This window comes from Microtus pennsylvanicus, chromosome 6, assembly GCF_037038515.1.
Source record: "Microtus pennsylvanicus isolate mMicPen1 chromosome 6, mMicPen1.hap1, whole genome shotgun sequence".
Classification (NCBI taxonomy): Eukaryota; Metazoa; Chordata; class Mammalia; order Rodentia; family Cricetidae; genus Microtus; species Microtus pennsylvanicus.
The window spans coordinates 77802197-77811568 of record NC_134584.1 but is presented as its reverse complement, the minus strand read 5'-3'; the positions used below and the strand labels follow the sequence as shown (position 1 = coordinate 77811568).

The following is a 9372-nucleotide window of genomic DNA, read 5'->3' as shown; positions in this document are numbered from 1 at the left end:
GCTGTGTACCTTGATTTTTATCTTTGATTTTCTTAGTAAATTTAACTATATTTCATTAGCCCTGAGATATCAGATAACCTGCTACTGGTTGTTCATTTTTAATGTATATTTTACTCCACTAAATCCTAACACCACATAAGTATTTTAAATTATTCTTACATGGTTGTAACTAATATAGTCATGAAAGTTACAACTTGCATAGCTAAGACTACTAATAAGGCCTTTAAGTAAGAATTGCATGTTTTATGTGTTTCACTTTGTCAGAAGCAACTCAAAAACTTACATTTGTAATTCTGTCACCAATAAAAGCTTTCCTTTTTGGTTAGTTCTCCATGGAGACCCAGACACTTTCCCTTTCACATGTTCTCCTTCAGATGGAGGCACTAGTTTCCCAAGTGGATGCCACGTTGAAAGTGTCTATGCCTGGCAGAGAAATATGCAGGCCACATGTTCCTCGTGGAATGAGTGGACTGGAAGGCAGTTGTATGAGTCTTATACTGCTGATAACATATCTAGCTAATTTTACTTAATGAGGAAATCTGGATTATCAAATTTAATTCAACTTCAAGTGTAAATGCAAGAAATTGAACTTCTAAAAATGAATTTGCTCGTTCCCAATAAAACTAAACAAGTTAGTTATTGCTGCTACTATATCATGGTGGTCAAAATTATTTTCCATTAAATATTATACACAATTCAATGAAGGGAAGAAATTAAAATGAACTGGAAAAAATATTAGCTAATTCATACAATTTTCTCTGCCTTTATTTTTTTATATTTTTGTTCACATAGTTATCCCTGTTAAGTTTTCTGGTTTAAAGATAATACCATTATCTAAATAGATTTATCCATGGGTACACAATGCTAGTGAAAGGCTTGTATAAAATTCTTTTTATGTCATTCCATATTTTTCCATAACTTTGGGCTAACATGTACATCTTATATGGTGCTTTATGTAATATGAGACAGTCTGCCAACTTTCTAGTTATTAGACTTTTGCTTACAATGTTCGTTTTTTGTTGATAGTTTTGAAGCACATTGCACACTTGTCATCTAGTACATTAATAAGTAATTATTACTCTTTTTAGAAAGAATATGCTCACAAACTTAAGTTAATGGATTTAGCTCAACATATTTAGTTGGTTACAGGATACTTACGATTGTAAAAATATTAGTGACACAATTCATACTGTGCTTCTCGCATCTTACAGTACAGTGCAGTTCCGTCAGATGTAGTATTCCCAAAACATGAGCTGTCTATGTGAAACCCATATGCACTCTTCTAGAGCACCATACAGGTCACAGGATATTTAAAAGCTTTTCCCAAATTAACCAAATGTTTGAGGGATTGCTCTACTGTTTGCAGTGCTCTGGTTGAGCTTCTGACTGTAATTCTTACTTATGTCTCCATCAACATACTCTTTGACAATATCATGTGCTTCATTATCATTGAAGTTGATTTCACCATAGAGCTGATGGTACTCTTCTATGGTGCCTTTGGCCACAGAATATTTTAAAAGTGCTTGTTATGTGACAAGAAATATTCTTTGTGCTGGTATTACAATGATTGATACTGTGCATTGCCTTTTAATAAATTCTAAAGGAGATAGATGTTGATAAAATAATTACATAAATCAATGCAAAATTTTAACTTTCACAGAGAGATCAAAAGTTGTAATTATTATAATAAGTGATTTTGATCCTATAAGAGATGATAGAAGTGACAAACAGTCTTTAATTAAGTTAGAAAATGAGGGAAGGAAAGATGTTTTCAATGGAAGGATAGTTTGTTCAAAGACTTTTGTTAAGAAAAAGCATGGAAAAATCAAGGCATTAAAGGAGAGAAACTAAAATGCAGGAAATATTATGTGTCCTATAAATCATGGTTAGGCACTGTCTTAAGAGAACCACTGATGTTTCTAGTAGTAATGTTCAACATGATGGGGTTTCAACTGAAGAGTTCTGTGGGTGCTGTGTAGGAATGGGTGGGAGAAGCTGGTGAGAATACATGTGGTTAGTTAGGAAACTCTTGCCTACATGAAAGATCACACTATCAAGGCATTTGATGGCTGTGGTAGAAATGGAAAGGAGTGAGAGTATGCAAATATACTGGAGAGTTTTAAATAGCCATTGTTTTGTGATTGAGTTAGGGAGAGAGGAAATTATCAAAGATGATTCTGAGGCATCTGGTTTTTGTGGTTGGATGAAGTATAGTAACAGTAACACAGGTAAGAAACTTAAGAGCTTGGTAGGGAACATTTTAAGGAAAATTTTAAAATTTGTTGGAGCTTTTTTTATATGTCCAAAATAAAGTAGATACACTGGTAAAATTAGGAGCTGGATGTATGAGCCTAGAATTAAGAGTATATCTTCACTGGACATTAATGGAGTCACAAGACTAGTGGACATATTGGTTTATTTTGTTCAAGAAAGAGAGTAAAAAGATAAGAGATGGGTTAGATAGAGATGTGAGGAAATCTAAGACTTAATGGACAGGTAGAAGGCAGAAAATAAATGGATATTACAGTTGAGGCCTAATAAATGGAAGACAGGGTAAGTGACGCTATTGGTTGGAGTAAGCACCATCATTTGTATTTACTGATATGAATCCTACAGATGGTCTTAGTGGGATCTGTTTGGTTAGAATGACAGGAGTAATGACTGGTGAGTGGGATAAAGAGAGGGCTGTCATTGACTAAGTAGTGAATTCTTTGGTGAAGTTTATCCAAGGATAGGAAGGTGGCATTGAGTGTCAAGTGAAGTGGAATGAAGCATTAATGACAGATTTGTTTTTGTTTTTTGATAAAGGAGTGTGAATATAACATTATGAAATATTTTAAAGGAATAAAGGCCTAAAGAAAGGTATCAGAAAGATAAGGCAAGGTTTATGCAACTATTAATTTAGTAACATAGATCATATTCACTGAAAGGGATACATTTCCTAGATTTTTTTTAAAGAATAACAACTCTATCTTTATTTCAATCTCCAAGTAACTTTATCTATGCATATTTTTGCATAGTTTGATATTTAGTTTATGTCCAAACCATTTTTGTCTCTTTTTTATAATCACTTTTGCAACAAACATAATCATATATAGTTTTTAAGATTTTTATTTAAGAATTACATGCATATGTATCTGAATGTGAGTGTGTCCATGCAAATGCTGGTCTGGTGAAGGCTGGAAGAGAATGTTAGCTCTCCTGGGATTTGAGTTATAAGCAGTTGTGACTACTTGATGTGGTTACTGGAAACTGAACTTGGGTTCTCCTAGAGAGCTGCTGAACCACTTCTCCAGCCCTCATAATTACATCCTTGAAAATACAGATATACATATAGACATATGAAACTTCCAGAAACATAATTGGGTTACCAATTTTTCACTTACAAAATTAGAAAATAATGTCACTTTGTCCTCCAGAGAGACAGTTTCAGTTTACATACACCAACAGATGGAGGTAGTTTTCCCTATGTGTGGATCACAATGTGTTACCAAATACCACTGAACTAAGAACTGTCAGTTTAAAGTTTTATTTATTTAAATTTGATTGAATTTAGACATTTTTCACACATATAAATTATATTTGTGCTTCTCTCTGTGTGCACAGATATACAAGGGCACATAGAGGCCGGAGGTTGACACATGGTGCCTTCTGCAATCACGTTCAAACTCATTCATTTACTTTTTGGAGGCAAGATCTCACTATAGTGTCCTAGTTTCCCTGGAACTAAGTTTGTATATCAGACAACTTTGGACTCACAAAGATTTCTCTCTTCTGCCTCCTGAGTGCTGGGATTAAAGGCATGTGGCACCATGCCTGGTTTCACTATTTTTGGGACAAGGTGTCTCACTGAACCTGGAGTTCACCAGTTTAGGTAAACAGATTGGTCAGCAAACCCAGGGATCCTCTTGCTAAGGGCTGGATCTACAGATGTGTTTAGAGGTGTCTGCCTTTGATTTGGGTTCTGAGGATTGAGCTCACTTTTCTACATATTTGTGTGGTAAGTTCTTTACTGATTGAGACACCTCTCTAGTCCTATGTATGTTTCTCTGTAAGTATGGTATCTTTTCATAATACATATACACACTAAAAGAATTACAGTTTGATAATATATATTATTTTTCTTTGTAATTATTTTAATTCATTATTTTGGATAAATTATGGTTTTATTTAACCTTTATGCTTGATAATTTGATTTGGTAGGAGAGAGAGAGAGAGAGAGAGATCCCACCTTCAGGAATAGGCAAGTGGGGAAACAGGAATACTTATCTAGAGTCCATTTGACCTATAAGAGGTGGATCCAAGTCAGTTCTCTGAAGCTTACATTAATTTTTTTAAGTTTGCAAAAAGAGATAGATGTTTTAGATATATTAGCATCACCACTTGTAATCTTTACTGAAATCCTTGTTGTTGAAGAAGAAGCAGACTCACACATTGAGTCATAGTAAAAATCCTGGGGACCCAAAGATGACTCTGGGTTAAAAGTAGTAATACACTTTTCAGAGGACTGGATATGTAGATTAGACAAATATTTAAGTCTATGCTTAAAAGATACTAGAAGGAAATTAAAAATTTCAGCTTGTATTATCAGAAATTCATTGATTAAGTAAAAACTCTGAACTTTTGAAGTCTTAGTACAATGATAGCATATTGAGCATTTTAATATTTGTGAGTTTATCTCTTTCATAGTGAAGTCCGTCAACAAGATAATCTGCCTTTCCCAGCAAGAGACCTAGTAGCTCTAGAATCCTAGTAGCTCTAGAATTGTATATGTATTACAAATACAATATAATCTAAGCAAAAGTTGATTCTAAGTTACATATACAGTATATTCTAAACAAGAGGTGAAACATATATATGTATATATTAATTTGTAGCAAATTAAGATTACCTATGTATAAATTTTTAACTATAAGTCTTTTGTTTTAGGTTTGAAGGAAGATTTTGTTATATAGATTCTTTAACCACACCCAGTTTATAAATCTTTACCTGTAAACAGATAAAGACTATTTACACAATAGACTTAAAAGGTTTTTTTTTTTTAGAGCAGAAGGTAGAGATGAAATATTTTCAAGCATGGAAAGTTGGAAACCTTAGAAATAAGGGAATATGGGATCATTTGTGCAGTAGCAGAAGTTGTTACAAGTTGTGAGAATTTGGAACTCAAGTGTGCTGTTTTTGGCCATTGATCTTTATGGAGGACAAGCTACTTGCAGCAAGAGAGTGTGAGGCTTTAATCAAATCTGAGTCTGTGCAGGAAACTGAGTCTGAGTAGAAAAGAAGAAAAGGTTGAGAAGGGAACTCAACCATAGGGAGGGTTTCTTTCTCTTTTTTTTTTTAGTTTTATTTTTTTTTAAAGAAAGAAAACAAACCTTTTCATTTCACATACGAATCCCAGTTGTTCCCACTCCCTCCCCTCCTCCCATCCCCTCCACCTCCCCTTATCCTCATCTACTCCTCAGAAAGGATAAGACACATTGCTTTGGGGAAGATCCAAGACCCTCCCTACTATATCTAGTCTGAGGAGCAAGTATCCATCCAAAGAGAATGGGTTTCCCAAAAGTCAGTACAAGCAGTAGGGATAAATCCTGGTGCCACTGCCAGTGTCCCCTCAGTCTGCCCCAGCCATGCAACTGTCAGCCACATTCAGAGGGAATATTTTGGTTCCATGCTGGCTCCTTCCCTGTTCATCTGAAGTTGGTGAGCTCCCATTAGCTCAGGTAGACTGTTTCAGTGGGTTTCTCCCCATATTACCCCTTTCTCTCCCCCTCTTCCTTCCCCCTTCCTGTTAAGTCCTCTTTTACTGTTGTCTCCTCACTTCACCCTAGTTCCATCCATCTACCTGTGAATTTCATTTTTTAACAGCTGAGCAATACTTCACTGTGTAAATGTATCACATTTTCATTAAGGGATTTGTTGATTTCTTCCAATATTTTGTTTGTTTTTTTCCTCTACTTCTTTAATGTAATTTTTCATTTCTTCTTTAAAGGCCTCAATCATCTTCATAAAGTTATTTTTAAGGTTGTTTTCTTCTGTTTTATATTGTTCAGGTCTTGCTGTTGTAAAATCACCAGTTTCTGGTGGCGCCATATTGCTCTTTACGTTGTTGAATGTGTTCTTACACTGTCATCTACCCATCTCTTCCTCCAGTGAGTGGGACCTGTGCTTCAAATGGTTCCTTCTTCCTCTAGTTGATGCAGGTGATGCCTGTGACCCCAGTGATAGCTCCTCCAGGTACGGATGGGACGACACCTCCAGTGGTAGCTGATGAAGTAAGGAATGGACCACAGGCACGAGGGATTCCTCCAGATGTGGTTGAGGCCAAGGCTCTAGTGGTCACTGTTGCCATGGTGGATGGCTGGGGGTGTGGGGAAGCAGATGCAAGATCTCTAGGCCTAGGACCTAGAAAGCGTGACCCTCCAGTCTAGAGCCTAGACACTCACCTTGATGTGTAATTTCCCTCTGCATGCTGCGATTACTTACAACTGATTAATATAGAAACTGCTTTGGACCTATAGCAAGGCACCTTAGATAGGTGGGAAAAACTAAACTGAATACTGGGAGGAAGAAGGAAGAGTCATAGACAAGACATGTAGCCCCGCTGGAGACAGACGCCGGAACTTTAACTAGTAAGGCACAATCACGTGGTCATACACAGATTAATAGAAATGAATTAAATTAATATGTAAGAGTAAACCAATAAGAAGCTAGAGATAATGGGCCAAGCAGTGTTTTAATTAATACAGTTTCTGTGTGATTATTTCAGTGCTAAATTGCCGGGAACTAACTAGTGTCCTTACTCCAGCATCACATCTTCCACTGTACCACATTTTCATTATCCATTACTCATTATCCATCTGTTCAGGGACCTCTAGGTGGTGTCCAACTTCTGGCTATTATGAGTAGAGCAGTGATGAACTTGATGAACATGTGCAGAAGGAGTGTTCTTTGGGTATTTGCCTGTCTTAGTTAGGGTTTCTATGGCTGTGATGAAACACCGTGGTCAAAAAGCAAGCTGGACAGGACAGGAAAGGGTTTATTTGGCTGACACTTCCATAGTGCTGTTCACCATCTAAAGAAGTAACAACTGAAAATTTATACAGGGCAGGAACCTGGAAGCAGTAGCTGACGTAGAGCCCATGGAGTGGTACTGCTTACTGGCTTTCCCCACCTTCTTTCTTAAAGAACCCAGGTCCACCAGTCCAGGGATGGAATTGCCCTCAACGGACTGAGCCCTCCCCCAGCAATCACTACTTAAGAAAATGCTAGATCTTACAGAGACATCTTCTCAATTGAGTTTCCCTCCTTTCACATAACCCTAGTTTGTTTGTCAAGTTGACATGAGACTAGCCAGCACAACATAGGATATCTGACCCTACCTTTCCTTGACTGCAGCACTCAGAAGACAAGGCTCTGTTCTTTGCCTGAACAGCACAGTAGAGCTAACCTGGGTTACAGGTGATGTTCCACTATAAAAAGTATTTGGGCGGTCTGGCTACACTCCTCATCGGCCATAAGGTAGAGTGGGCAAGGAAAAGAAGACCTCCAGCTCCCGTTCCTTGTGACCTATGGGAGATAGGAGAGCTAGTCTTAGGGGCATGAAAGGGGAAAACTGTCACTGCTCCTTACCTGGGCTGATCCCTTTGGCAGGAGCATAGGTGAACTGATCCAGAGGATATAAGAGCAGGAGAGCTGACCCCACTACCCCATCAACCATGTGGTGACATGGACGACAGGAAAATGCCCTACCTCTTATCACTTGTGATCTATGGGGGATGGGAGAACTGGACCAGCAGCACAAGCATGAGAGAGCTGGTCCTGCTTCTCATAAACTGCAGTGCTTGGGAGAGCAGGCCCTGAACCTCACCTGGGGAGCACACTAGAAGTGACCCTGTTTGTGGGTTTGCAGGTGATTTGTTCTGTGGACATGAGAGCAGGTGTCCCCTCCCTTGTATGCCCTATGATGCCATGGGTAGGGAGATATGCCTTCTATCCCTATCCCTTGCCAACTACGGCAGATAAGAAATGTGAGCTAAGGGGCATCCCCAACTGCAGTAATTGGGAGAGTGAACTATATACCTTACCTGGGCAAAACAGGAGAGCTGGCCTTAGTGGTATGAGTGTGGGAGAGCTGGATCCAAGGGCCTGAGAGCAGAAATTGCACTGCTCCCTGTTGCCTGCTGCACTGGGTGAGCTCTCTGGGGGCAGTGCTGGAGGGTTCACCCTGGAAGTGATGATGGGGGAAAGTGGGTAAGCCGACCAACCCAGCTACCACCCTGGCCACACCAGCATTCACTTCATCCATGAACTGCTGGAGTATGTGAATAGGCAGGTTCTGCAGATCCAAAGCTACAGGATCTCCATGACACAGGACAACAACAGAATCTACAGGAGTTCCAGTGAGAGCCCGGTATCAATAAGGCAGCAGAAGCCCGAAGATTTGAGCCAGAGCAATGATCACTTACAAAGAACATTTACAAGTAAAGATGTATGGGCTAATGGGTATACTGTGTGACTCACTGGGCCACACTAAACCTTCCACCAAAAATTTTCTTTTTTTTTTTAGGGTATACTTTTAAATTTTGTTTTGTTTTAGGGGGTATGTAACAAGGATGGAGGTGAGGGGATGAGGAGATGAGTGAGGTCAGGATGCATGATGTAAAATCCATAAAGAATCAATAAAAAGTTAAAAAAAATATGATGGTAAATAGCTCACATGACAAATTTTCTACTTGGAGCACTGTTTGGATCTAATTGGATATAACCAGGTTCCTTTCTGGTCTCTTGTGAAACTGTGCTAGCATTAAACAAGGATAGTTTAGTGGAGGAAGTACAGATTTATGCATATACAGCACTGCTTAATATTGCCTTAGAGTACTAGCTAGGACTGCACCTTTTTTGCCTTCAGAAAGAAACACTGTGGGATAGCATTAAACAAAGGAGGATTCCAGACACTGCTGTCCAAAGAAAGGATGTGCAGATTGTGAGAATACTGAGCAATATTTGTACACTGTGTGAAGATGTATTGCTGTGATTGGTGTAATAAAAAGCTGAATGGCCAATAGCTAGGCAGGCTGTATAGGCAAAATATCCAGGGAGAGAAAGAGGAGGAGGAATCTAGGTGCACAGGAGATGCCAGGAGACATGGAGGGGAAACAGGAGGTGCAAGAGGGAAGAGGTAATGGCATGTGATAGAACATATGTTAATATAATTGCTTTAAGTTATTAAAAACTAGTTAGAAACAAGTCTAAGCTATAGGCCAAACTTCCATAGTTAATACGAAGTCTTCATGTCATTATTTGGGAGTTGGCTGGTGGGACTCATGAGAGCATGTCAGATCTGGTATAGGGATACTAGATCAGTGGCTGAGG

General features: G+C 38.5%; 1 pseudogene; it reads right to left on the bottom strand.

The window, feature by feature from the left end:
• Nucleotides 1-1143: 1143 nt before the first annotated feature.
• On the bottom strand, nucleotides 1144-6090 carry LOC142853066 (dynein light chain Tctex-type 3 pseudogene; annotated as a pseudogene).
• Between the last annotated feature and the right edge of the window lie 3282 nt (nucleotides 6091-9372).